The 26,183-nt window shown below is 40.3% G+C and overlaps 2 long non-coding RNA genes across 7 annotated transcripts in view; one reads left to right on the top strand and one right to left on the bottom strand.

Annotated features, from left to right (window-relative positions):
• LOC146406082 (uncharacterized) lies at positions 1-10,554 on the bottom strand. The gene is made up of 2 exons (XR_014805293.1): positions 10,446-10,554; positions 1-5,873 (listed from the first exon to the last, which is right to left on the bottom strand). It is a non-coding gene; the product is annotated as an uncharacterized LOC146406082 (long non-coding RNA).
• Positions 5,800-26,183, top strand: part of LOC146406083 (uncharacterized) — a 27,919-nt gene continuing 7,535 nt past the window's right edge. For 2 of the 6 annotated variants that reach the window (XR_014805266.1, XR_014805265.1), the window contains exons 1-2: positions 5,810-5,955; positions 14,415-14,591. This is a non-coding gene — a long non-coding RNA (uncharacterized LOC146406083). Of the gene's footprint in view, positions 5,956-6,588; positions 6,682-7,803; positions 7,908-14,414; positions 14,592-26,183 lie in introns of those variants that run through there. The other 4 variants (XR_014805267.1, XR_014805274.1, XR_014805281.1 and 1 more) reach the window with 4 other exon arrangements.

Below are 26,183 nucleotides of genomic sequence, written 5' to 3' on the forward strand. Positions count from 1 at the left end.
TTTTTAATTATAAATTTTAAAATCCTATGCGTCTGGATTTCATTCTCCATTCTCTAGCCATTCTCCAGATAGACCTTTTTTTTTTTTCTTTTACACTTGACGATGGTCATAAGCTTTTCTAACACTTTTGTTTAATTTCCCACACTAGAGACCTGACACAGGAGGTGAGTCCTGTCACACAAGAAAGTCTGTTCTTGGCCCTTGAACTCCAGGCGCGTCAGGTGGTCCCCGAATCTCCAAAGAGGCTGGATCCAGACTTCCTTCTCACGCATTAAAAAAAAAAAAAGTTTATTAATAGCTAAAAGAATAACAGAAATGGATGGGAGAGTGAGAGTGAGCAAGGGCCCAATCCTAGCCCCAAGAAGGGTACTAATTTACCTGCCTTAATTTGTAACCTAATCTGGAGAAAAGCTACATCTGAATTGGGGGCGAGGACTTCAAAGCGGTAAGGAGTAACCCACAGCACCTTACTTTGTAGGCTGCGGCTCCCCCTCTCCTCCCTATATTCCTTTACCCTCTCCTACTGTCTTCCTTCTCTGCGCATGTTCTTTTTCTCGCCTCTGCTTCTGATTTGGGTAAATAAAAATAATAAATTATAACCTGTATAAGTTTTCGAAGGCTACAAGGTAAATTCACGCGGCCAAGGGCTGAATGGCTGCGTTCTCACGGGCCTCCTCCCGGTCGTGTCTCCCGCTGCAGCTGCAAACCCAACCCCAGGGAGAAGGCGATCCAGAACCGCCACTCGTGGCTCGAATTGTCGCGAATTTGCACACACAGACTGCACCACCCCACATGTTGGCGACTGTTTACCATTCTCTTCCTCCAACAACTAGTTTGTTATATATTCTGATCAGCTGAGACTGAGTCTCCCAAGGAAAGAAATCGCTCACCGCGGAGTGGTCTTCATGGCTCCCAAGTGCCCAAACACAAAAGATTCCTTCTAGCGCCGGTTTATCAATCAATGCTCATTTCTAGCTGGGGCTTAGGGCAGGTGCTAGGTTTGGGAAGAGTGAAGGGAGTGTACTTTGTTGGTGAGCTTGTCACCACCACACCCTCCCCCCAACCTCCACTTTCTGCACTTTGGGGAAGGGGAAAGAAAGAAGAGGATTCTCAGACCCACCACGCGGAGGGGCGGTGAGAACGTAATGAACCTTGGATGTACACGGAAGAAAAGTCTCTTGGTGGGGGTGTCCCCATGTTCAATTTCCAGCAATATCTGCTCAACCTCCAGACATTGCTGAAATTATTTTTTATCTTGTGCGTGGAAAACCGCCCCCTTCACTTCATTTATTGACCCACATTCTTCTGACAACCTGACTATAATAAGGGGTTAGTAACAGAAATGTCCAAGAAGGACACACTTGTCTCTATCACTAATACCTGATCCAAATATAAGCTGGCTTGAAGAAGGTAATAAAATGAACACCTAGATGTAAATGCATACCCAAAGATGAGTAGTTAGACATTGCTGATACCAATATTGCAACTGGCCGAGTGGACATAAATCAAACTGTGACAATGAATGGGGAAATTAAATAATATTCTCTACATATGTAAAAGGTATCTTGATAGTTAATGCTTTGTAAAATGATGCCTAAGTTGCTAACTAAAATATGCAGCTTCATATTCTTTGAATTAAATGTTTAATGTTGTTTTTACCCATAAACGAAGACCATCTTGAGTTTGCTAGTTTAATAAAATGAATTGAAAAGGGAACTGAGTCTTTGTGTAGGCTCCATTTAAGAATCACAATGTATAGTGTTTAGTTTTTTATACAACTTATTAATTAGCTGTAAATTGGGCCCTGTTCTCATATCTTACAGTTGTAGATACCCACAGTTATTACACAGTGGAAATTTTGCTCACATTTATGTAATCTGCTGAAAGTATAAACAATAAAGAATGTGGCTGGAATTTATTCATCTGTACTGACAGATGAAGCATTTCAGTTTCATCTGAATGAAAGGATTTTAACAAATTAATTTAATGGTAGCACTAGAACTACACAAATAGAAATGAGCTATTGAAAAATAGTATTACCATTAAGAATAAATCTTGAATTTAAACACAGGAGCCAAAAATTTGAGAACAAGCTCTGACTTTTCTGTATTACTTTTGGTTTGGTTTTCACTTTTAATTGTGTAAACTCTCCTTTAGTGAGTGTAAGGTGAACAATTAAAATAGATGAAAAAAACATAAGGCTTCCCCCCCCTTTCAGTATAAAAATATTAAAATTTGTCTCAAATAAATAATCTTACTGGAAAAACAGTTCCAACCTGGGTTTTCAAGATAGAGCCAAATGAGAATCTGTGAACAAAAGTATGAAGACTAGCAATAACAAGAGAAATTCTACCAAAGCATTTAGACATTTTGGAAATGTTGCTTGCAAAGAACCCTCAGCAAATACAATACTGCACTTCAAAATTCAGTTTGAAGAAGGTGGTGGTGGGGAAAGCTCTCTCAGGCCATGCACAATAGGTGATGCAAATTTTGAATAACTTGCATTTCTAGAAAGACTTGTGCTTTTTTATGTTAACCTTTAGTCTTTGGTGCGGGTTTCTTCTCAAATTACATAAAATGTACTTTAAGAAGCACTCACTACCTGCTACAGATGTCCAGGAAAAACTGAATTATGGAAGTCGGAAACATATGGCAGTTGCCTATTGCAAAAGGAAGGTACATATGAAAGTTATAAATTTCTTTCTTTAAGTCAGCATTGTAAACGCATTTTATAGGGTTCACAGTATGTATTACATCTGTAGATTTAATTTTGAAATATACATTTTTTGGGGGGAGATATTTGTGGTTTGGGATTCTAAGAGAAAGACCTCATCTTGATGTGTTAGAAATAAAGAAAACACAACAAATAAAATAAATATGCGGAGAGACAAACATTTTTCTTTTAATTTCCCAGCTGGTTATACTGAAAAGGATGTCAGACCATCTATTGGCAAAGGATTACTCAGGACACAAGAGTTGCCCGTCAGCAGAGCGTGCTGCTTTTGCTGAGTTCCCACTCTGAAGAAGCAGAGATGTCAATTTGAGCAAAACCAGCTTGAGGTCGATATGAAAACCACCAGATTAGAATTGGATCACACAAATGTCAAAACCACACCAATTTAATTAGCTTTTGTGAAAAATTTCCAACTACCCCCTGATCTTTTTCTCCGTCAAAATATTATATTTAATTTTATTTCCTTTAATGCCTTAGAAACCACGTTTTGATTGCAATCATAATTTAATATTATGCATTCGGTATGGATAGAAGGCACTATCAACTACTAAGGTATCTTCCCTTCAAAGTTATTTGAAAATAATCCCTCCAGTTTTCTACATGAAGCCCCCTGTGGTATCTTTAAATTTAATTTCAATTTGTAGATTTTAAGAGTCACAGCTCTCCTGTTCCAGTTTATTTGGAGAAATGTTAGAGGCAAGCTATGTGAATGGTTTTGGTAAAAAAAGGAGTTTAAACAAATATATTCTTGTTTAATACCCAAAGAGTGGGGCAGGTGCCTACATTTAAGGTCGCTTTGGGTTCGCGTTAAGAAAACCATCTTCAGATTTCCCTTGCGGGAGTCAGGGAAACGCTGAGGCTGGTGTCCATTTTGTTGTGCTAGAATGAAATTTACTTGCGGGGGTGGGGATGAACATTGGGGTTGTAAGAAACGATGCAAAAATAATAGCAGATGCTCCCCACACTGGCAAAACTTTTTTATTTTGTTGTGTTTTAAGTTCCCCAAAGTGATCAATTGCTGAGTGGTCGCCTGTGTGGGTTTTCTCTTCTCTGCCATACTGAAAGGTTAGTCCTGGCTAGGTTTTTGACCACTCGGTCTATGAGTGATACAAAAACCTACAGTAGTAGGCTTTCAATACTTTCAATACTGGCGGCTTCCAAGAAATTGAGCTTTCAATACGGGCGGCTTCCAGAGAGGTGAGGGAGAGGAACGCTTGAAGCCAAAAGACTATTAGATTTTTTTTTCTGTCTATTCACAGATATTTGGGAACAAGGAACGTGCCTGGGAAATTTCTGATTTCCTTATTTCTAAAGTTTCAGATGGCTCCCAGAACTCCCACCCTGTCCTGCCCAGACCATTCTCGTTAACATTTACAATTAGAGCTTTTCAAGGGCCCCCCGAAAACAGCATTTATTATTTAATAACAAAAACAGCAGTAACAATAAAAAGAAATATCAGTCCAGTTTCTGGGGGCACCTTAGAATCCCCTAGGGCGGAGGCACCCTAGATTCCCCCCAAACATTTAGGAATCCACATTCTAGATGAGGTCCAACGCCTAAAATTAAAATCTAATCTGGGTTTCTGAAGCTCGTTTTGCTTTGGTCAGTATCTGCGTTTTCTTTCATTTTGTTTCCGTTTCCTCCTGCGTTTGGTGCCTGTGTTATTTTTTTTCATTGCCGAAGACAATCTGATTTACAGTTTGACTGAGAGTTGCATTTCTGTTTAGAAGGTGAAACGTCCAAGTCAGTTAGCCAAATTATTCCCCGACGGCTCCGATATTGCGCCAGAGTCCCAAAGTCAGTTATTTTTATGTCTGACTGTATTTCAAATGTGCAGGGTGATAAATAAAACTCGCCTCAAGCTGCAAACTATCTCAGTGTGATGAGGAACAATTGACAAAAATTAACCTAGCCAAAGCGTTGGGGTTCTCGCGAGCGGCACGAGCATAAATCAGCATCGCAGCGGCTTCGGAGAGCAGCGCGCTCGAAGCCGCGCGCCCGCTGCAGTCGCAATTTTCCAGCAACCGCTGGGCTCGCCAGGGTGAAGTGAGTGGGGCTCGGCCACCCGGATCCGAGCGGAAATAGGTTTCGATCCTGAGTTCAGAGTCGTCCCAGGAAAGGTCGTGTTGGGGGGGAATGACAGGGCAACGCCTAAGCGACTCCCTAATCTATCACTGAGACTTCTCCAGGGGGTTGTGAGTGAAGTCAAGAGGACTAGGGAGGCAAACTCCGGGTGAGGGTTGGGGTTTGCCAAGGAGTAACAACTTCCAACTCTTTCTGTATTTCAGAGGAGTTTTTCTGATTGCCCAAGTCACCTGACAGGGCGATTCGTCTCAGCTATTAATTAAACTCTTTTTATGGAAGCTCAAAGAAGGCGCCCAGGAAAGCGCTTTGCGTCGGTACTTTAACTACTCGAAGTCCGGAGCCCGCCTTGCATTTTCACTCCCCAATGCAAACGCAGGGCCGACCCTCGCTTCCCTTCCCCGGAGCGAGGTGGCAGGCCGCAATATCTAGGAGGCTTGGGTCAGGCAGGGCGGAAGATGTCCCAGTCGGTCGCCGCCGGCCCTAGCTACCAGTTCGAAAGATCAAGCCCAAGGTCCCGCGCCGCCGGGCGGACTCGTGCTCAAGGGCCACAGGAAGTCACGGCTGCGGAGCCGCGGGTTTCCGTTGCTAAGAGCAAAGAACAGCCCTCACGGTGCTAAGTGCACAGTAAGTGCGAAGAATAAATACATCATCTCCCGCGGGGAGGGCGAGGGGCGGCTCTCTAGAAAAGGCCTCTCAGCCCCTTGATGTGTACAGCCCGCTGAGGATTATAGATGAGTGTGGGCGCCCATGCCGCGCCCTCGTCTCCGCTTGCAGACTGAGAAGGGTGCGCTGCCCGGGCCACCGCGCGCCAGGGCGCAGTGCTGGTTCTTCCTAGGGGAACTATTAATAAAGAGCACCAAAACGCTCAGAAACATTCCCAGACCCCCGAGATAGCACGACCACAACAACCGCGGCACCCAGGATCGCCCTACCCTACCCCGGCAGCCTCAGTGGTGTGCGTTGCATGTGCGCATGTGTACGTGCGTGAGCGTGCGTGGACTTGCGGGTGCGCCGCTGGCTGTCAATTCCGATGGCCCCGGGAGATGGAAGGCGCCTGGAGTGGGAAGAGGAGGCTGCTGTAGTCATCTATAGCTTCGAATTAAGAATCTCTTTTTAAAAATGGGTTAAAGAACAAAGTGAGTGAAAACCTAAGGCCCAGGAACTGGGAGCTCCAGTTTCCAGGCGGCGTGCGGGAGAGGGGCACCCATCGCGTCCTCTGCCCAGCTTGAGCCTCTTTGCGGCCCCGAGGCTCCGCGGCGCAGGCTCCCCTCGCGCTCGGAGCGGCGTTCCTGGGCCCCAGACCTTGGCAGCCGCGCCGCCCACCGCTTCCACCCCCGAGGATGTAAACCTGAATCCACCCGGGTCTCGGACTTCGGCCTGCGTAATGGCCCGCGGCCTGCCGGGCTCCGAGGATTCGGGGCTGGAGTGGAGGGGGGAGCTCCGCTCCTGACGTGATTCCACATGTGTGGTTACGCACGTATTTGTTTCGGGACCCTGGCCATGTCCTGGCCTTAACCTGGTCGACATTACAACTGGGATAACAATCCTTGCTAGGCCCGCCAGCCGGGTGGTGGCCGATAATATATTCCGGTGGAGGAATGAGGGGAGTTGGCAGAGACTGTCAACTATCCCGCTGAGTGGTTGTTCACAGCCCGCCCAGATTTGGGGGGTAGAGGTTGGGAGTAGTTCAGGCCCTGGCCTAAGACCTCCCCCCGGAAGAAGGGGACTGGTGGTCCTTTAGGTTCCGCAGAGTTTGCCATACTTCCGGTGGGGCCAGGTGGCGCCCTTGGAGGCGGTCAATGGCACTGTCCCCGAGGTGGGCCTGTACTATGCTTTGCTCGGACCCCTCCACCTCGCAGCAGGTAATAACCGAGGGAGACTCTGGAGGCCCTGACCAGAGCAGGAGCTGAGTACAGCAGACAGAACCCAGGCTTCAAGGGAAGCTCTGTAGGTGGTCATGATCTGTGGGCACCGTGGAGGCGACCTCCTGTCGCAGGAGAACCAGCCCAGAAGACACTGGCCTCTGATGGTCAGACCTCCACGGATAGTCTCAAAGGAGGAAGTGCCCCAACTCTTTACAAAACTATAAAACCATCTAGAAAAGAAAGCATGGATGGAGGGAAATAATTGGAAGTAAAAAAGTAATTAGAAGGAGGAACTTGAAAGGAATATTAATATAAATTTTCTTTGTACTTGAGTTCATGTTAACCCCAGAGCTTTAATGGTGTAAACCAAAGAACCCTCAAAAAAAAAAAAAAAAAAAAAAAAGGCTTACATTTCCCCAAGCCCTGGACCTGCTAGCACATAGTTCCAGTCCAGTTCTCCTGACCTGTTAGCATTATCAGTACCCAGATCGTGGGCAAGGAAGCTTCTTCCCCATTGTCATTTCCATTCAAAAGCATAGAGAGCTCCACTGATTAACTTTCTTGACTGTTCTCATTAGTGAGGTTCTCCTTGGTTTTTGTTGTTGTTTTGTTGTTTGGAAAGGCACATTTCACAAGTTTATAAGTAATTCAGCTGTTGAAAACTATCTCATCTTGAATCATATAGCAGACCAAAAAAATGAGTCAATGAGTACAAAATATGTACCCCTGTATATGGGGTAGTGAGCTAAGATGGCTATGGGCTCTCAGTTGCATCGTTATTTCTAAGAAGACCTCATTTGAAAAAATGAAAAACATTTTGGGGGCAGTTACAGTTACATTAGTACATGTTGTGGAAATAAGCTTGCAGTTAGAGAAAAATTATTAGAAACAGCTGTGATGTTAATGTTTCAAAACCCAAGTACTCAGTATGCTCAGTATCTACTTTTCATCATAATTTTTTCTTGTGCATCCACATAATGCACTACTCTCTGTGTGTAATACAAGACACTTGTTTAATAAAGCAAATGATTGTCTGTGTCAGGGAGATTTGGTCCTCTCTCCCTCTCCCAGTTCCACGTGCAGAGCAGATCAAAGACCTGATTACCTCTCTTTCCAAAGGCACCAGATGGTGTCTTGATTTTTTTTTTTCTTCAGATATTTTAGCAATAGAATTCAAAGGACTAAAGAATCTGTGTGATGCTACAGATGAAAGCTCTACCCAGGTAAATTATTTTTTAATTAATGTCATGCGTACTGTACCTTATCCACTAAAGTTTTGAGGAATCTCATGCGAATATATATAATGAATAAATGTATAAATGGCGAGTAAATGTTAGAGTCAGGTAAAATAGAAATCACAGTCTAAGGTCAAGATGGGGAGAAAATAAGAACTCATATGCATGTGGAGTATTGGACAGTCATTGAGGAGGAACTTTGGATTTGTCTCTGAGCTTCCTAGCAGCAAGAGTAAAGAGCAAAACAAGATCCTCTTGGTGCAAAGGAGAAATCAAATCTGTTCCTTATGGTAAGCAATATGTTCCCTTAAGTGATGATGATGATGATGATGATGATGATGATGATGATAGTGATGCTGTTAGCAGCAGCAGAAGCATCAATGGTGTGTTTTAGATGCTGCTCCATTTAGGAGACCTGGCATCCTTCCCTCCCCACCCCACAACACACTCGGATACTGTTTTGGGGTTATTCTTACTTTGTTACAGTTAGGCTAAAACTTTTTCTCTACATAGAGGCAGTCTGGTGTTTAGAAAGGCTTTTGGAATCAGAGAGATCTGAATTCAGTGCTGGATTGCAGTCAGAAGAGAGAGGCTCCAGGCTTTGTCGGCTCTGTCACTGGCTCCATGAGCTTGCATAATCACCTAACATCTTTAGCCTCTACTTGAAATATTTAGATGAGATGATCTCAATGGTGCTATGTGGCACCAGCATTTTATGGTCCTGAATCCACTTCCCAGCTGAGAGTAATCTCATCCTCCTCTGAATTAACATTCATGTCATTTTATTTCTCCTCTTTTAGGCATTTACATTAAAATTATTGAGAACTATTTCTTATCTTCTCTATCAGAGCATATGCCTTATGAATGCAGGAATAGTATTTACATCAGCATTCTCCCAATAAAGCTAGTCCAGTGTTGTGTACCACTGTACTCAATATACTTTTTTGAGTGAATTAAATCAGTCCCTTTATTCATAACCTCCACTAATTTGGTGTAAAAGGAGGGCAGGCTAGCACTGGGCCATGTGTGGCAGAGACCATTAAGCTTTGGGGGACTGGAGCATATAGGCCTCCTTATCTCTCAATTCCTGCTGTCTTGTCTCTTGTCATCCAGGGCACACCCAGTCATGCTTGTGCTTGTTTGCGGAGTACAGGCCAAGTGATCCAGAATATTCAGCACCTTTACTTAGCAAATGTACAGAATATGACAGAAAGGAACTAGGCTTTATGATGGCTTTTTTTTTTTTTTGACCATGCCTTCAAGCATGCAGAAGTTCCTGGGCCAGGGATTGAACCAGAGCCACAGCAGTAGCCCGAGCCATAGCAGTGACTCCACCAGATTCTTAACCCACCAGGCCACCAAGGAACTCCTATGATGACTTTTTATGATGAAATTATTTATTCCCACCTAATAAGGTAGATAGTATTAGCACTGTGGTGTGCAGCAAGCAATGGGGTCCATTTGGTCCCGGGAAGGGCTTCAGAGAGGCCCTCCTATTTTTATGGCATGGTATTCATAGCCACGTTTGCCTGAAGGGGAAGGGTTTTCCTAGCCATGTTTCTCAGGGGAAGGGAAGGGAGTGAGAAGGCAGTTATACTGTTAAAATACGTGTGTCTGAATTCCTCTCTTGATTTTAATGGATTCCAGAATTAAGGCTGCAGGCAGAACCAGTAGACTGTTTTCTAGAACAATCGTGGTAGGAGAAGGATACAATAAATTCTCACAAGAAGGCATTTCCTTGCTTTCTCTATCAGTTGAGTCATTGGGTCCACAGCCCAGTCCCTCCCTCAGTCCTTTATGCTCACCTTAAACTGGAACGCCTCCAAGCAGCCCTTCATACTGTGACTCACCTAGAACCTCAGCCTTGGCCAGCTGGTACAGCACTCCTAAACTTCCTCCCTAGAAAAATGGTACTTCTGGAGCTTCTGCTGCTATTGCCTGCTGACACCAAATTGCTGAACTTGCTTGTTGCCTTGGTTACTATCTCCATGATCACCCCAACTTCCCATCACTGGGCCTGCCAACATGCTTGGGCCTGACATGTTGGAGACCCTGCTAAAGTGAATCCTTCTTGTCTGTATGGAGTTGAGCTGGGATGGTCCAAATGACTTGCCTTTTCCTCCTGCTGTGAACTCTTCCTCTTTCTTCCTTACCTGGCTTCACTCCCACACACCCATAAAAGTGAACTAGTGCACTCTGGCCATTCCTTTTAAAGGGTCCCTCTTTGACAGGCTGGCACAAATATGTAGAATGGTGTGACTGTGCATGACTCCTTGTGGCTGCAGGCAGTCCCCATGAACCCACATATGAAGGCTGGTGGCTGTTCCCCTTCAGGCCAGTTAGGTTTCCTTGATTTCAGTAGGATGCACATTCAGCCCTGTCAATTTATGATGCATTTATCATATGTCTCAGGTTAACTTATTTTAGAAAATATTTAAATTGTTGGAGTTATATATATTATGGAAGTTTATACTAAGTGCAGTATCAAATAACCCTTGAATAACAATGGAATAACTCAGTACTCACTTGAGAGCCCCATGTGGGTCAGGTGGCATCTTTCTTCCAGTGGTGACTCAAGAACCCAGGCTGAAGACTCCTTGTAGCTATGCCACCTAGAACTTGACTTCCAAGTCAGCTGTGGAAAGGAGAGACAGAGTGTATGGGGAAAGCAAACCTATTCTAATTATCTCAGCCTGGAAGTGACACTTATGACTTCTGTTCACATTCTGCAGACCAGAAATCAATCCCAAAGTCCCATGTACCTGCAGAGGAATCTGGGAAATGTAGTATTTCTCCCCCCCCCACCCCCTTAGGAAAATGGAAAGAAAACAATTTGATAATTATCTAGTTTTTTCTCTGTCACAAGTTTTGAAGAGAAACTTCACTTTTTTTCTGTACTAGGGAACTTCCATAGCTAGTATGCCCCAGACTCAAAAAGGATAGAAAAAATAGAATGCACTGTTTAATCAAGTATAAAAACTACGATGAGTGCTATTGGCCAATATTTGGTTTTGCTCTTACAGAGCTGATTCAAGGACAAAGTTCTCTTTGAGGTCAGGGAGAATTACATTCCATGGAATTGAAACAAGGTGTCTGGAGGAAGATGAGGATGTAAAGAGCCAAAGGATCTCCACTTATTGTGGAAACAGCTGTATCAGTGTTAAAAGCCCTAAATACATCTATTATAGATCTCCATTGTGTTTTTATTGCCAGAGTAGTTTCCAGTGACTTGGAACCTGGGGAGGTTTAGCCAACAAGCTATAGTGCTATTCCAAAATCCAGGAATTAATCATGTCTTTTCTGGCCTTTTACGTTTAGTCCTAATACATGCTATCAGCACTCTCCCTTCCTTCTCTGTCTTGGTTAACATTTTATTTGTACCTTTAATGATTTAACAGATGTCAGACTTTGTTATGGGTTTGACAAGGGCTGACGTTGCTCGAACATCCTTGCCCAGGTCTGGTTCATTTATGAGGGGATAACAGACCACTGATGTCATTTTCATGTGCTTTGATGGAAGTTTTAGTGTCCTAACTCCCCTGTGGATGGAGTTTTACACTTCTAAAGTGGTTGCAGCCTTCTTGTTAAGTTCTTTTCCCAACACACTCTTGCATTTTTACTTTCTCACTGAACAGTATATTGCAATACCATTTAGGATAGTCGGTTTAACACCAGAATGCTCAAATTTTCCAGATGAGAAGTATAGTTTAGAGAAGAAAACTCAAAAATCTCCTCTTTTTAGAAGAGATGATGGACATTGCACATTGATCTGTAGGTCTAGTCTTCAAAGGGACTACAAAAACCTTTGTGCTGTCTGTTCTTAGAACAGGTGAATTAATCATTCAAAATAGCCTGACTTATTAGTCTCATTCCTGAACTTATGTGTGAGGAGGTCATAGAAGTCCTACCAGAACCTTAGAAACTGCTTGACTGGTTGATGTTCAGGTGTTCACTGGCCACAGTCAACCCAAGGAAGGCTCTGGTTAAGAGGGCAACTAAATAGGGATAGTTGAGTGCCAGGAGATGTATGCCATGGACTGTACTGACCACAGACAAGACCTGGCCTTCACCTTCAAGAGTTTATAGCTAAATGAACTGTGTGAAAAGTCAAAAATAAATTAGGGCAGGGAAAGCATGGTCAGAGGCAAACCACTGACAATACCTAAAGGAAATGAAAGTGAAAATATTTGGCCGACATTCTTTCATGCCGAAATATTTTTTTAAAAGTCCAGGTAGGAGTCAGAGCCAAGTGAAGGAGGAAGCATTGAGAGGTTGTTTCTGGTGTATATCTTTAACTTACTGCCTATATGACTTTGAGGGAAGTTCTTTAATTTTTATGAGCCTCTGTTTCCTCAACCAAAAAATAAGAGTAATGTGGACCCTGGCAAATACATTAACGGATTGCGTGAATCAAATGAGACAGTATATTTGAAAGTGTTTCAAAGTGGTGAAGTGCTACATACTGGTAGCTCGCCATCCCCATACTCACACACAAACTGCTGTGGTTCTTCATTGCAGCACAAGGAAAGAATGCCACAGGAAACAACACTTTTGGGTGGAGGTGGTGTGGAGGTGCTTGTTTTTTGGTATGCTTTTTGGCACTGTGGGTAGATGTCAAAACAGTAATTTTGGTGGAGACCATTTTTCCCCCAAAGTTTATTTCCAGCTGCTAAAATCATTTACTATGTGAATGGAAACATAATTTAACTACAGTAGGATGTAGCACTTGGTGGTGACTCCAGATCAGTTCTCTGAAAGTCAGTTTGCCAAATTACCAATAGCAGGAAAACATCAAGCTCACGTCTTTTACCAGGTAGAGAAGGTTTGTAAAGAGCCTTTTCACTACCAGAGGTAGAAGCAAGGGCAGGGCATAGACCTGCAGAAGTAGGAAAGACTGTGAAATGTATTCAAAGGAAAACTCATGAATCCACACCTTAAATATTGAGTCCAAGAGAGTTGGTTCAGCATCTGAAATGTGAATCACATGGGAAACTGAGAGCTGAGATGCCTTATCCAAACATCTGTGAAAACTCCTGGTGCAATCACCGAAACTAATCTTTTGAAAAAGTTCAGCAGTAACTCAGTGAATTGGTCATTCAGCAACTTGGTCATACCAGTAAAGGGTGATCATTGATTCACAAGAGAGTGGGTTGGATCTGAATTGCTTTTGCCGTGTGTGTGTGTGTGTGTGTGTGTGTGTGTGTGTGTGTGTGTTGAGGGGGAGCACTGCAGTAGTGACACTTAGGCACTGGAGATATTCAGAGCTGGATGAGAAACTAAGCTCTTAGTTTTTTGTAGTTTATTCAGTTTAGAGCAGCATCCGGAATGGTGTTGAGGGTAAGATAGGAGTGGAAGCAAATGCTGGGAGTGAAACAGCCCTTGGAACCCAGGTATACAGGGCCCATTCCCATGAGTATTGGAGTTCAGACACAAAGAAGCCAATCAGATTTCAAAAGCACCCACAGTGGGTTTAGAGCTCTGGTTAAGAAATGGCTCGGGAATCCTTCATGTGGTCAGAGATGCAGGTTGTTGACATCGGTCTCAGCATCTGAAAGCAGTGAAGGACTAAGGTAGCCAGTACTGATACATGGTCCTGGGGTACAAAACATATACTCAGCTTGTACCACATGTGACTTGCCAAGTGAATTGGATGACGCCCCAACTGGTTTATACGCTGTTCAATGAGGTGAATGTACTACTGATCATAGGCTTGCATGTTACAGACATATCAAATTACTGTTAAGTTTTTAAGTGTTTATTCTCAATGTTTTAACACTTTATGAACTAATAATAGTGACAGACTTTCAGTGGAATAGATGGTCTCAAAGTTGTTTTCTACTTTGATTCTTTGTAAATGCAGATGTGGGAGGGACACTAATCTTTCAAATTCATCGATGGGTCACTACTGGAGAATGAGAATGTGAAAATGCATATAGAGGAATAGTTCAGAAAATAGAACCTTAAAGTACTGGTTAAGAGGATACTGGTTGTCTTGCAACCTCCATTTCTCTTTCTACTTTAGTATTAGAACCCACAGTCGTTGGCTGGACTCATGACCCTTGGAATAGAAACTGCATTTCTCAGCCTCTTTGCAGCAAAGTGTGGTTATTTGTTAAGTTCTGGACAAGAGTATATAAGCAGAGGTGGTGTGGCAACTTCTGGGAAGACCAAAAGGAAAAGTCCTGGGATGTGGACGTAATTGCTGGGGCTCCAACACTGATATGTCTGGCTGTCTTGGGAGTGCAGGCCCTGTAAAGCACAGCAACAGGACAGATGGAACCTTGGCCCCTTTCGCTGTGGACTCAGAGTGCCACATCACCACCAGCTGCAATATCAGATGGAGATGGGGTTAGGAAATAAAATTCTGTAGTTTCAAATGGTGTTTTATTTATTTGTTGAACCCAGTCATTAGCGACATAAGTGTAATTTTAACATCCTGACATTAAAATATATTTATTTAATAAAAGACAACTTATTTCCCTTGTCCTTAAACAGAGAATTTAAAATGCAAGTTAATCTTTTTATGATTAACAAGCATCCTCACGAAGAGCTATAACTATATGTGCCATCATCCAGGAGACCTCAACTGCCTGCTAATGAGGATTGTGCTTATAAGATCGTTTTCCTTGTCAGCTCTACTTCTTCTACTCTCCGTGTGCCTGCATCTAGAAGGTAGGACTAGCTTCCTTTAAATTTTTCTTCTTCCAGATGATTGCAACATGGAAACTAAAAGTATTAAAACTGAGTTAGATCAATTCCATCTCTATTTATTAAACACCTATTAAGGTGCCAAGCACTGAGCTGGATGCCAGGCATTCACAAATGCACTAATGTAATCTTTGATCTCAAGTTGTTTAAAATCCAGTGGGGCATTGTTGGTGCCATAGACAAAATATTTTAGGAGTGTTAAAGAGGGAGTATTAATTTTGTCTGGTTGTGAAGCAAGGTTGTTAGGAGAGACGAGAAAGGCTCACAGACAAGGTAACTTTGGAGCTGGGTCCTGATGTGGGATACTGCTAGGGGAAGCAGTCTTGATAAAGTCACTCTACATGGGGACAAGGCAGATTGCCAGTGGGTAGCCCAGGGAGGCTGGGACATGTAGCTGGAAAAGAGAAGCTGAAGCCACATTTAGAAGGGTTTTGAATGTTTTATATAAGAATTCAGTTTGTGTGGGCAGAGAACCGTTGAAGTGTGTTGTTTATTTGTGTGTTTTTAAGCAGGACAATGATATGACAAAAATCTCTAATCTTACGGAAATAGATCAGACAAGACTGTGAAAGAAAAATCAAATGGGAATAAGAATAGAAAAAAGGTGAGGAATCTACTCTAGTATAATATATACCACAATCTACTACAGTGTAGATCAGAACAGGACCTAAGACATTGGCCAAGAGGGAGGGAGATGCTTGTGAGGCATATTTTTGAAGAAGCAAAAAGACTTGGGGGGGGGCGGTTTATATGTAGGATGAGCAAAGGAGAGATAGTTTCATTGCTACTGATGATACTTTTAACTGATATCAAGCTCAAAAGGAAAATTAAGTTTAGGGAGAAAGGTGATTTTAATAAATCAAGTCATGTTGAGATAAGCCCTATAGAACATCAAGGTTTACTGTTCTAAAGGCATTTACAAATTTCAATTATCTGCTTCTGAGGGCAAGGACCATGCTCATCTCTTTTACTAGGGTATTCCCAACAAATGGTGCTTGACTATGCCCTCTGCATTGTACCAAATACATATCGAGTTAATGACGAAATAATTAAACTATTAGAAAGATCTAGGGAGGAGATAAAGGATTTGAAAGTCCACAGTATACATGGGATGCTTGGTCTATGGGAGTTGATGAAATGAACATCAAGAGTATAAATAGAGGGGACAAGAGAATTTAGGAGCCTTAGGAAACCTCATTAAGGAATAAAGAGGATAGTGAGGATATCTCAGAATGGAAGACCAGATAACAATGTGTTCTAGAAAACAACATAAGGCAGTTTTAAGATTGAGATAGTGGTGAATTCTATTAAATGCCATCACAGAGGAAAGTTTCATGAAGATTAATGTCAGTAGTGGATTTGGAATTAAGAATGACAGAGACCATTTAGAGAGCAATTTCTATAGAGTGATGATGCTCAAATTTTAGTGTGCAACAAAATCATCTGGAGGGCTTGCTCAGTAGGTCTGGGATATTTGCATTTTTCACAGTTGCTAGGTAATTCTTCATCATTGCTGGTCCAGGACTGTTCTTGAAGAACTACTCTCTTCAGAGAGAGAAAACAATTGGATTCTCTGGGGATGAAATAGAGATCGTTTACTAAAGGAAGGGTTGCTGGAAAGACAAAACAAAAACGAAAACACACAAAAAACCCACTCTACTCATTAATTAAGACTTCATCACTTTCTGGCAGAGAAGCATTAGAATAGATTTTTCTTTAAAAAAAAATTTTTTTTTGGTCTTTTTGTCTTTTTTTAGGTCCACACCCATAGCATATGGAGGTTCCCAGGCTTGGGATCCAATTTGAACTGTAGCTGCCAGCTTATGCCACAGCCACTGCAATGCAGAATCCGAGCTATGTCTGTGACCTGCACTACAGCTCGTGGCAATACCAGATCCTTAACCCACTGAGCAAGGCCAGGGATCAAACCCGCGTCCTCATGGATGCTAGTTGGGTTCGTTAACCACTGAGCTACAACGGGAACTTCAAGAATAGTTTTTTCTTAAATATTTGAAGCTGAAGAACTTTTGTTAAGACATTCAAACTCTTATGACTTCAGTTTCCTATTTCCTATTTTGTATAAATAGGAGTAATAATAAAATCTACCTCTGTGTATTGTTCTTAAGAATAAGTGAAATAATATATTAGTGATGTGATAGCATTCAGCTCATGTTTAGTGCTCACATAATGCTGAATTTGAGGATATACACTATTTATCAAAGGCAAAATATCCCGTACAGAGTAAATGTAGGGTAAATGTATCTGGCAAAACTACTGTCTATACAAATTTCCAGCAGTCCTCCAAAATATGTTTTTTATAATTGGCCCTCCAGTGCCATCTATAAATTACAAATTGAACAAATATAAAAGATTTGATGACTGTTTTCAGGGACAGTGGAATTTAATACTACATATCACAAAGCTTTTTCTCTCTTTCTCTTTGAATATGTGCTGAAATATTCCATCTCCTGAAATATTTTCCTCTGGTCACTTTAAAAAATAAACATTTAAATTAACCATTCAACATTTCTTTCATTAATGTGATGAGTGACTATAAATCACTAAAACATGTTTGAGGAAAGACTACAAAAATCTACTCAAATAAAAAATGTGAATGTTTGCCAAAGAATTTAATAGGAAGCCAAAACAAACTCTGTCAATATTCTTTATTAAACAAATGAAGTATTCCTTTAATTCACACTATATTTAAATAATGAATCCACAGGACTAAGGAAACAAACCAGGATTTTGAGAAATAAAATTTAAATATGTTTTACGAATATTCTAATCCAGGAATTACACTTAAGTAAGCATAATTAAGTTATTGAATGTGCTGGTTTATGGTTATATCATAATAATATTTTAAGGTTGTGTCTGTATATTAAGAAAAGGCAAGTATTTATTAATATCAACTTTATATAATTATTCTGAAGATTAAATTAAATAATAAAATATTTAGATTACTTGGAACAGAGTAAACATAATAACAATAATATACATGATAGCTGTCATTATTTTTGTCTGAAATTATTGTTATTAGTATATTAGCCTAGTTTAATCACTATTACATCAATATGTAGTATGTATTATCATTAACCTTATTTTATAGATGAGGAAATTAAGCCTTAGTGAGGTGAAGTAACATTCTAAGCACCACAGCTATAAGTAGTAGAGCCAGAATTAGAACCCAGGCTCTCTCCTGGAGAGCTCTCTCTTTCCCCCACTACAAAACCACTAAGATATAACACCTCCATGTGTTGATGTTTACAGTGTGATGAACCTAATAGAAATGTTGATGAGGCAATATGTCATACTGAATATGTATACAATGCATTTGATTTGAAGAATTTAATTATAAAGCATGCTTAAAGTTAACCTGAATACAAGAAATGTGTCTAAAAGGAGACTGTGATCACGTAGAGAGTTACCAAAATATGCCAAATAAAATGCTATAAACACTTAGCAAATCATATATCTGACAAAGGGCTTGAATCTAGAATAAAGAACTCTTACAACTCAATATGAAAAAGACAAACAACCCAATTAAAAACTAGGCAAGGAACCTGAATAGATATTTATCCAGAGAAGATGTATAAATGGCCAATAAGCACAAGAAAAAGGGCCATTAGCCACCATTAGCCATTAAGAAAATGCAAATCAAAAAAAAAAAAAAGAAAATGCAAATCAAAAAATTCAGAGAGATACAATTTCACACCTACTATGATGGCTAGAATTAAAATGTCAGGTAATAACAAGTGATGATGAAGATGTGGAGAAACTGGAACACCCATACATTATTGGTGGGAATGTAAAATAGTGTATAGCCTCTACAAAAGGTAGTCTGGCAATTACTTGAGTGAACGTAGAGTTATGACTCAGCAATTCCACTCCTAGATATATGCCCAAAAGAAATGAAAATGTATGCCCATCCAGAAATTTGTATGTGAATATTTATAGCAGCATTATTAATAATAACCAAAAGATGGAAACAACCCAAATATTCATTAACTGATAAAATACAGTATAACCGTACAATAGAATATTATTTGGTCATAAAAAGGAATGAAGTATTGATACATGCTACAACATGAATGAACACATGTTCAGTGAAAGAAGCCATATAAAAATCAATTGCATTTCTATACAGTAGCAACAAATTGTCTGAAAAAGAAAGTATTAAAACAACCCCATATGTGTATCATCAAAAAATACTTAGAAATAAATTTAATGAAGAAGGTGAAAGTTTTTGTATGTCAAAAACTATAAAACAGTGATGAAAGAAATTGAAGGACACAAATAAATAGAAAGATATCCCTTGTTATTGGATTGGCAGAGTTAATATTGTTAAAATATCCACACTAGCCAAAGCCATCTATAGATTCAGTGCAGTCTCCATCAAAATTCCAACATTTTTCACAGAAATAGAAAACTATCCTAAAATTTGTATGGGACCACAAACACCTCAAAGAGCCAAAGCAATCTTGAGAAAGAAGAATGTAGCTGGAGACATCACATTTCTGGGTTTCAAAAATATTACAAAGCTATAGTATTCAAAACAGTATGTTAGTAGCAAACGTAGGCATACAGACAAATGGAATAGAATCAAGAGTCCAGAAATAAAGCCTTGCTCATACAGTTAACAAATATTTGACAAAAGAGCCAAGAATAGCCAATGGGGAAATGACAGTCTGCTTAATAAATGGTGTTGAAAAAACTGGATATTCATCTGCAAAAAATAAAATAAAATTGAACCTGAATCTTAACACTACTCACAAGAAATAACTTGCATTGAATTTAATACTTAAATGCAAGACCTTAAACCATAGCACAACCAGAAGAAAACACTGGAAAAACTTGACATTGGTTTTGGCAATGATTTTTTTGGTTATGACACAAAAAGTACAAGCAACAAAAGCAAAATTAATAAGTTGGACTATATCAAACTAAAAAGTTTCTGCATAGCAAAGGAAACATCCACAAAATGAACAGCAACCCATGAAATATTTGCAAACCATATATCTGATAAGGAGTTAATATCCAAAACATACAAAGAACTCATACAATGCAAAAAAATAAAAAATAAAAAAAATCCAATTAAAAATGAGCAAAAGCAGACTATCCATTGTAGGTCAGTGGGTTGGGAACCTGTCATTGTCTCTGTGAGGATACAGGTTGAAGTTTCAATCACTGGCCTCACCCAGTAGGTTAAGGATCTGGCATTTATGCAAGCTGCAGTGTAGGTCACAGATGCAGCTAGGATCCAGCAGTGCAGGCCTACAGCTGCAGCTCCTATTCAATCCCTAGCCTAGGAACTTCCCTGTGCTGCAAAGCCCTAAAAAGCAAAACCAACCAACCAAACAAACAAAAACCAAAAACCAAAAACTCCACTGCCATATGGTACAGTAATCCCCATTTCTGAGTATATATCCAAAGTAAATGAAATCAGTATCTCAAAGAAATATTTGCACTCCCATGTTCATTATAGGATGTTCATAATAAACAAGACATGGAAACAGCCTAAGTGTCAGCAGAGGAATGGATAAAGAGGAATGGATACATATATATGCATGCAGTGTTTATATGTATTATATATGTATATATATATATATAAACACAATGGGATATTATTCAAAAAAGAAGGAAATCCCGTCATTTGTGACAGTGTGGATATACTTTGAGGGCTTATGCTGAGTGAAACAAGTCAGAGAAGGACAATACTCACAAATACTCACTTGGAATCTAAGAGAGCCAACCTCATATACTCATGTTGCAACAGAACAAAGGGTGGGGGAAAAAATGTAATTGTAATGTATACATGTAAGGATAACCTGACCCCCTTGCTGTACAGTGGGAAAATAAAAAAAAAAAAAAAAAAAAAAAAAAAAAAAAGAAAGAGTAGATTGGTGGTTGCCCAGGGTGATGTTTATTACTGAAGTTTCTAGAAAAACCTTTAGTATTTAACCATAGGGGACATTTGATTAAATTAGGGTATGCAAACATCATGGAATAATATGCAAATCATTAAGTGAGAAGTGCAATGACTATTTAGCAATGTAAACAAATGATTATGATGGCATATTAAGCAAAACAAATAAGCAAACTTCAGAAACAAAATTTCCACCAGAATATAAACTTAACTACCTAAAATTATTATATGTATATGGACAGGGGTTAGTTGGAAACACACAAAAATTAAAAGTTTGACTTGTTGGAAAAGAGAAATATAGGTAAATGTTTTTATTTTCTTTCAATTTTTATTAATATAATGGGCAGAAAATAAGATATATGGTGCAGCTGAGATAAAGTGCTATCAGTTGTACTTACTAAGGCTGGTTGCTATGCCAATGGGTAAAGTAAAATGGGATTTAAGATACAACGTGAATCATTAGAGGTGTCTGATAAAGTTTTTCAAACGCTAATTTAAATTAAACCTTTTGAAAAAAAAAAAGTTTGAGGCATTTTAGGAAGGTTTTACCTTATTGTTCAACTCCTTATCCCAAGGCTAAATATGGGCCAACATGAGAATATAGACTGCCTAAAAGCATCAGATAAAAGGGGAAATAGCAACATTTTCAGGCCCTTCTCCACAGATCTCAAGGAGTACTCACCAAAAACAGTGCAGGTAGCATGAGAATACCGAGAAAGACATCCTGGAATCTGGGCGAGGGGAAAAGCATCACAGTAAGAAAGTCATGAAGACCTACATGCGTCCTTCTCTCCTATTTTTTTCTAAGGAGCAAAAGTCTTACACTGCTGGGGAAAAGGCAAGGACTCCTGTGGCACTTAGGGTACTGGTAAAGACACATGGCAGCTGGTAGCAAGGAACTGAGAAATCTCCTCTACCTCTGAGGGGGAGCAAGAACACTCCTGGTCTTAGAACATTAGCAGTCTTCTATATCCGGGGACAGGCAAGATCACAAGAGAACCCCACTCCTGTGACCCAGGGACAATTCCTGCCTAAAACTAAAGCTTAATTAGAGCAGCTTAGTAAGCATTCCTCTTCCTCTTCCCCAAACCAAGACTCAGACTCTTTAAGCAATAGCTAATAGTAGTCTACTGCTGGGAGAGGGGCTAGAATGTGCAGAGGGACCTGTCTGAGGCACAGGAACAAAGGAAAATCTAAAGCTGAGGGTGGCACAGAAGCTGAGGAAAACTCTGACAAACCAACTACTACAATAAACACAAAGTAATTCTATGGGAATATGAAACATATGATGCACTGAGAATAGCCTTAGCATCAGCATCTCCCAGACCCATTTAAATTTCTGACTAGATTGATTCAACCTTCCTATACCAAAGGCCTAGCTGACGAAGTTGTCTGCCTATTTCCATACATAAAATCTACGTACCTTTGTCTCTACTGTACTATACGAGCCATTCAACTTTCAACAAAAAATTACAAAGCATACAAGAAAGCAAGAAAAAATATATATAACAATTTGAAGAGACAAAGCAATTACAGACAAGACTCAGAGGTAGCACAGGTACTAGAAGTATCAGATAGGAAATTTAAAATATCTATTACTAATGCATCAAAGGATCTAGTGGAAAAGGTGGACAATATGCATGATTAGATGGGTAATATCAGAAGAAATATAGAAATGATAAGAAATAAGCAAATGTAAATGCTAGGAAAAATCACGTTAAGAGATCAACGTCTACACTGCCCACTGGAGTCATCAGTAGAATCAAGTACAACCAAGGGAGGAAGCAGTATGCTTGAAGATAAATTGATAAAAATTACCCAAACTGTAAAAGGTGGAGAAAGAAGAGGGGAAAGGGAAATAGAGCATCCAAGATCAAAAGTCTAACAAATGTGTAATTGGAATACAAGAAGAAGAGAGAGTAGATGGGACAGAAAAAATATTTGAAGAAATAATGGCCAAGAATTTTCCAAAATTAGCCGGTTTCCAGTCAACATTCAAGAAGCTCTCAGATATCACATTGGAGAAAAACAAACACAAAATGCCCAAATATAAACACCTTGTATTCAAACTACAGGAAACCAAGGACGAAGAGGAAATCTTGCAGGCAGCCAGAGAAACGAAAGCAGTGAATTACCTACAGAGGAACAAATCAAGAATAACGGCACGTTTCTTATCAGAAACTATGAAGACAAAAGAGCCACATCTTTAAAATTCTTGACTATTCCACCCAGCTATGGTCGAATAGGACCCAGAAAATTCTGGCTTCCCAGATAGCTGCATGGGAGGGCCTGGTAATATATCCAAAAATGTTGGGGAAGTTAACACCTCTTGGGGCAGTCTTTGACCAGTGGAAGAAAGGAAATAGAAATGAACGAGCAAATAAATTACTCACTTTCCCCTTCCAACCTCCCCAAAACAGATTGTTCCAAGTTGTTACAGTTTCATGTGGACTCTTTAGAGAAATAACCATGTGAACAATTTTCAACCTGTGTTTTCTTTTCTCTTCTCTTCTCTTCTCTTTTTTTGAGCAGTTAAATGAATCTGCAATGAAACGTCCTGCATTTGCTTTCCCTTTTTCCCCCTACCTGTTTCCTTCTCCCATTTCTCTTGTTTCACTTGGATTGTATTCTCCAAAAAAGTAGCAGCATGTTAGCTTTGCTTCAAGATCTGTTTTAGTGTAGAGAAAAGCTTTTCAAATGTTGCTGTTCATAGGACTTACCTAGGGAATTCAATAAGATGCAAATTCTGATTCAGTACTCTTGGGTTGGGCCTCAGATTCTGCATCTAACTAGCTCCCAGGTAGTGCCAATGCAGCTGGTACATGAACCACAATTTTGAGTCACATAGCTATAGAATAAATAGGATAAGATAACTGGTATGAGAAGTGTTGTAGTAACAACCCCTTGTACTGTGGCATTACAATCATGAAAGCTTTCACTTCTTGTTAATTGGTCTGAGGTTTAGGTGAATGGCCAGGTATTAGGATATTGTGTCTTCTGTACTTGAACATTATGGGACAATGATAATTATAAGGATTATGTTGTTGAGTGGCTGCTTTTGACATCATCAGAAGCCTTGAAAAAAAAATTATAGGCTCTAGACAATTGTTAACCTATGTCATTCTATAAGAGCCAGAGGACGTTATGGCATCTTTAGAAAAACTTTCATCTCCTGCAGTTGCAAGACTGACTAGGTTGAAATTTAAGCCTTTGATCTAAGTGGTAAGTTTGCAGAGAAAACTAAATGTCCAGCCTCCGTAGTTCTTCTATGTCTTAAGTCAAGGCTTTGATTGGGAAAGAATTGGAATCCTGAAAATTGAAATAAGAACATTTGTGTGAAGGAGCCTAGAACCATTAACCCCCAATTTTTCTGAATTCCCTGGTCATTGGCATAGGCCAGGAGGCCATTGCCTACTTCTTGAAGAGGCCAGGAGTCTTCCCTTACCTGGGGAGTACTCAATTACCTCATCTTATGTGGGTGCCTCAGAGGATGGTCCTTGTTGTCATCAAGGTCTGCTCCTCACCATATTTATTGCCTCCAGACAATAACCTGGGTCAAGTTTCAGCACAGCCTGAGCAGGGAAGTGCAAGGGTGCTTCAAGAAGAAGCAGTTACATACCAAAAGAATTGTAGTATCAAGATATAAACACCTATCAGCAGAAACATGGGAATACCTTAAGATATTGAGGGAGCTAACTAGAGGAAGGTACAATATATGAGGGGGTAAGAGAGAATCCATTATCATGGGGATTTCACCTACGACTCAGGATTCAAGGTCTGGAAGTATGTCTACTTCTGGTCTTAATTTTCAAGATAAACTCTTGAAGCTTAGATATAGCAATGGCCTACAGGAAATAGAATTTTCTTGGCAGAGGATTGAAGAAGTAGTCAGAGGGCTCAGTATAGTGGAAACCTTAGAATAGGTGGATTCACTATATGGAACACCTGACCATGTTCCTAGAGAAGCAACATAGAAAAACCCCTTCTCTAAAACAATAAGAAATCTACTGGTGAAGGGAGCCCCATAGGTCGTTGAGAAGCTTGGTTGTGGAACTTGGATCCCATGGTGGGATTTTATGACAACAGATGCTGGTGACAGCATTAATCACTGGAGGTAAGGGGACATAAGTACTGTAATGAATAGCAAGGCAAGAGTGAGCAACAAGTGAGCATTGATCTACAAATCTATGGTGATGGCTAATAGACTACAGATTTCTTAGGGCTAATATAGAGGGGAAGTTGACCTGGGTGTTACTTGATTTGTATAATAAAAACAACTCATACCAGCAAAAAGAAGGTGACCTCATTTACAGCAATGAAAAAATCATGGTACGTTACCATTGTTTGCAGATATAGGATAGTTTACAGAACTAGAGTGTACTAAAAAAAAGATCAGTCTTCTTGAAAAAGAACCTGATATGGCATTTCAAGTACAGTATGGTAGTGGCAAAAACAGACATATAGACCAGTGGAAGAAGTCCTTCCCTTAATGGCCCTGTGGTCAAATATAATGATCCTCTGTGGAATATCAGACTTCTTGAGTACTATTAAATATGAGGGCTGATCTTTTACTGATACTCGGAGACCGGAAATGCCATGCTGGTCTTCTGGTAAGAGTAGGGATATATGCAGGTCAGGTAACATATAGACTCTTAGCCCAAGTTTTCCTCGTCAGGAGTTCAGTGGCTTTATAGATCCATCTGTGGTTATATTCCAAATATATACTTAGCAGCTGATAGAATTCTCATACAGAAGGGCCAATCGAAAGCTACTGATACTAACCCCCCACTCTTCCTGGCCAGGATAAGCATACTAAGAGGCACTGAAAAAATTAACATAACTGTCACACACTTAAAAGATGCAAAGCAGTCACCATTAGGTTTCCATTAATTTACCTACCAGACCTCTGCAAAATCCATCATTGATGAATGTGAAGTTAATGTTCATGTGTGGTAGTGGTAGGGGGACATTGATAGCTTCACTGTCAGCTGCCAAGGCATTAATAAGACTCTGACACTTAGTATGCAGCTATTAATTTGGGGGAATGCTTCCCTTTGATCTCTAGCAGCAGGAAGAATTAAAGGGATTTTTTGGTTTCTATAACAGAGATAACATTATGCCTCCCTTATCTCCTTTCATAGATATCAGACCTGCACTGTACACTTTCACTCTCTATCCCTGTTCCTTTTCCCTCTACTCATCACAGGCATTCTCCCCAATTAAAAAAAAATATATACGAATAATCGCATTTTGGAGGGCGATATTTTTTGGATGATCCAAACTAACATAGGGTGGAAGTAAGTTTGATCCTATTTGCCATCATTCTCAGTTATCCGTTTTATGGAATTTCTGGTTCCTCTTCTTGCAACCTTAGACTCTATTGAGTTATAGTTTCTTGGTCATAGATGGTGGGGTACTTTCTCCAGGAAACAAAATAAGATCCACTGAACTGGAAGCTGTGATTACCACTTGGCCATTTTGTATTAAGCATCAACCAGTTGGAGTTCCCTGATGCCTCAGCAGGCTAAGGATCCGGTGTTGTCAATGCTGTGGCTTGAGTCACTTTTGTGGCTTAGGTTTGATCCCTGGCCTGGGAACTTTCACATATCATGGACACAGCCAAAAAAAAA

Source organism: Sus scrofa, chromosome 1 (genome assembly GCF_054392235.1).
Source record: "Sus scrofa isolate SSC_HxYL_T2T_F1_AM1 chromosome 1, Sscrofa_HxYL_maternal_Yorkshire_Landrace_v2.0, whole genome shotgun sequence".
NCBI lineage: Eukaryota > Metazoa > Chordata > Mammalia > Artiodactyla > Suidae > Sus > Sus scrofa.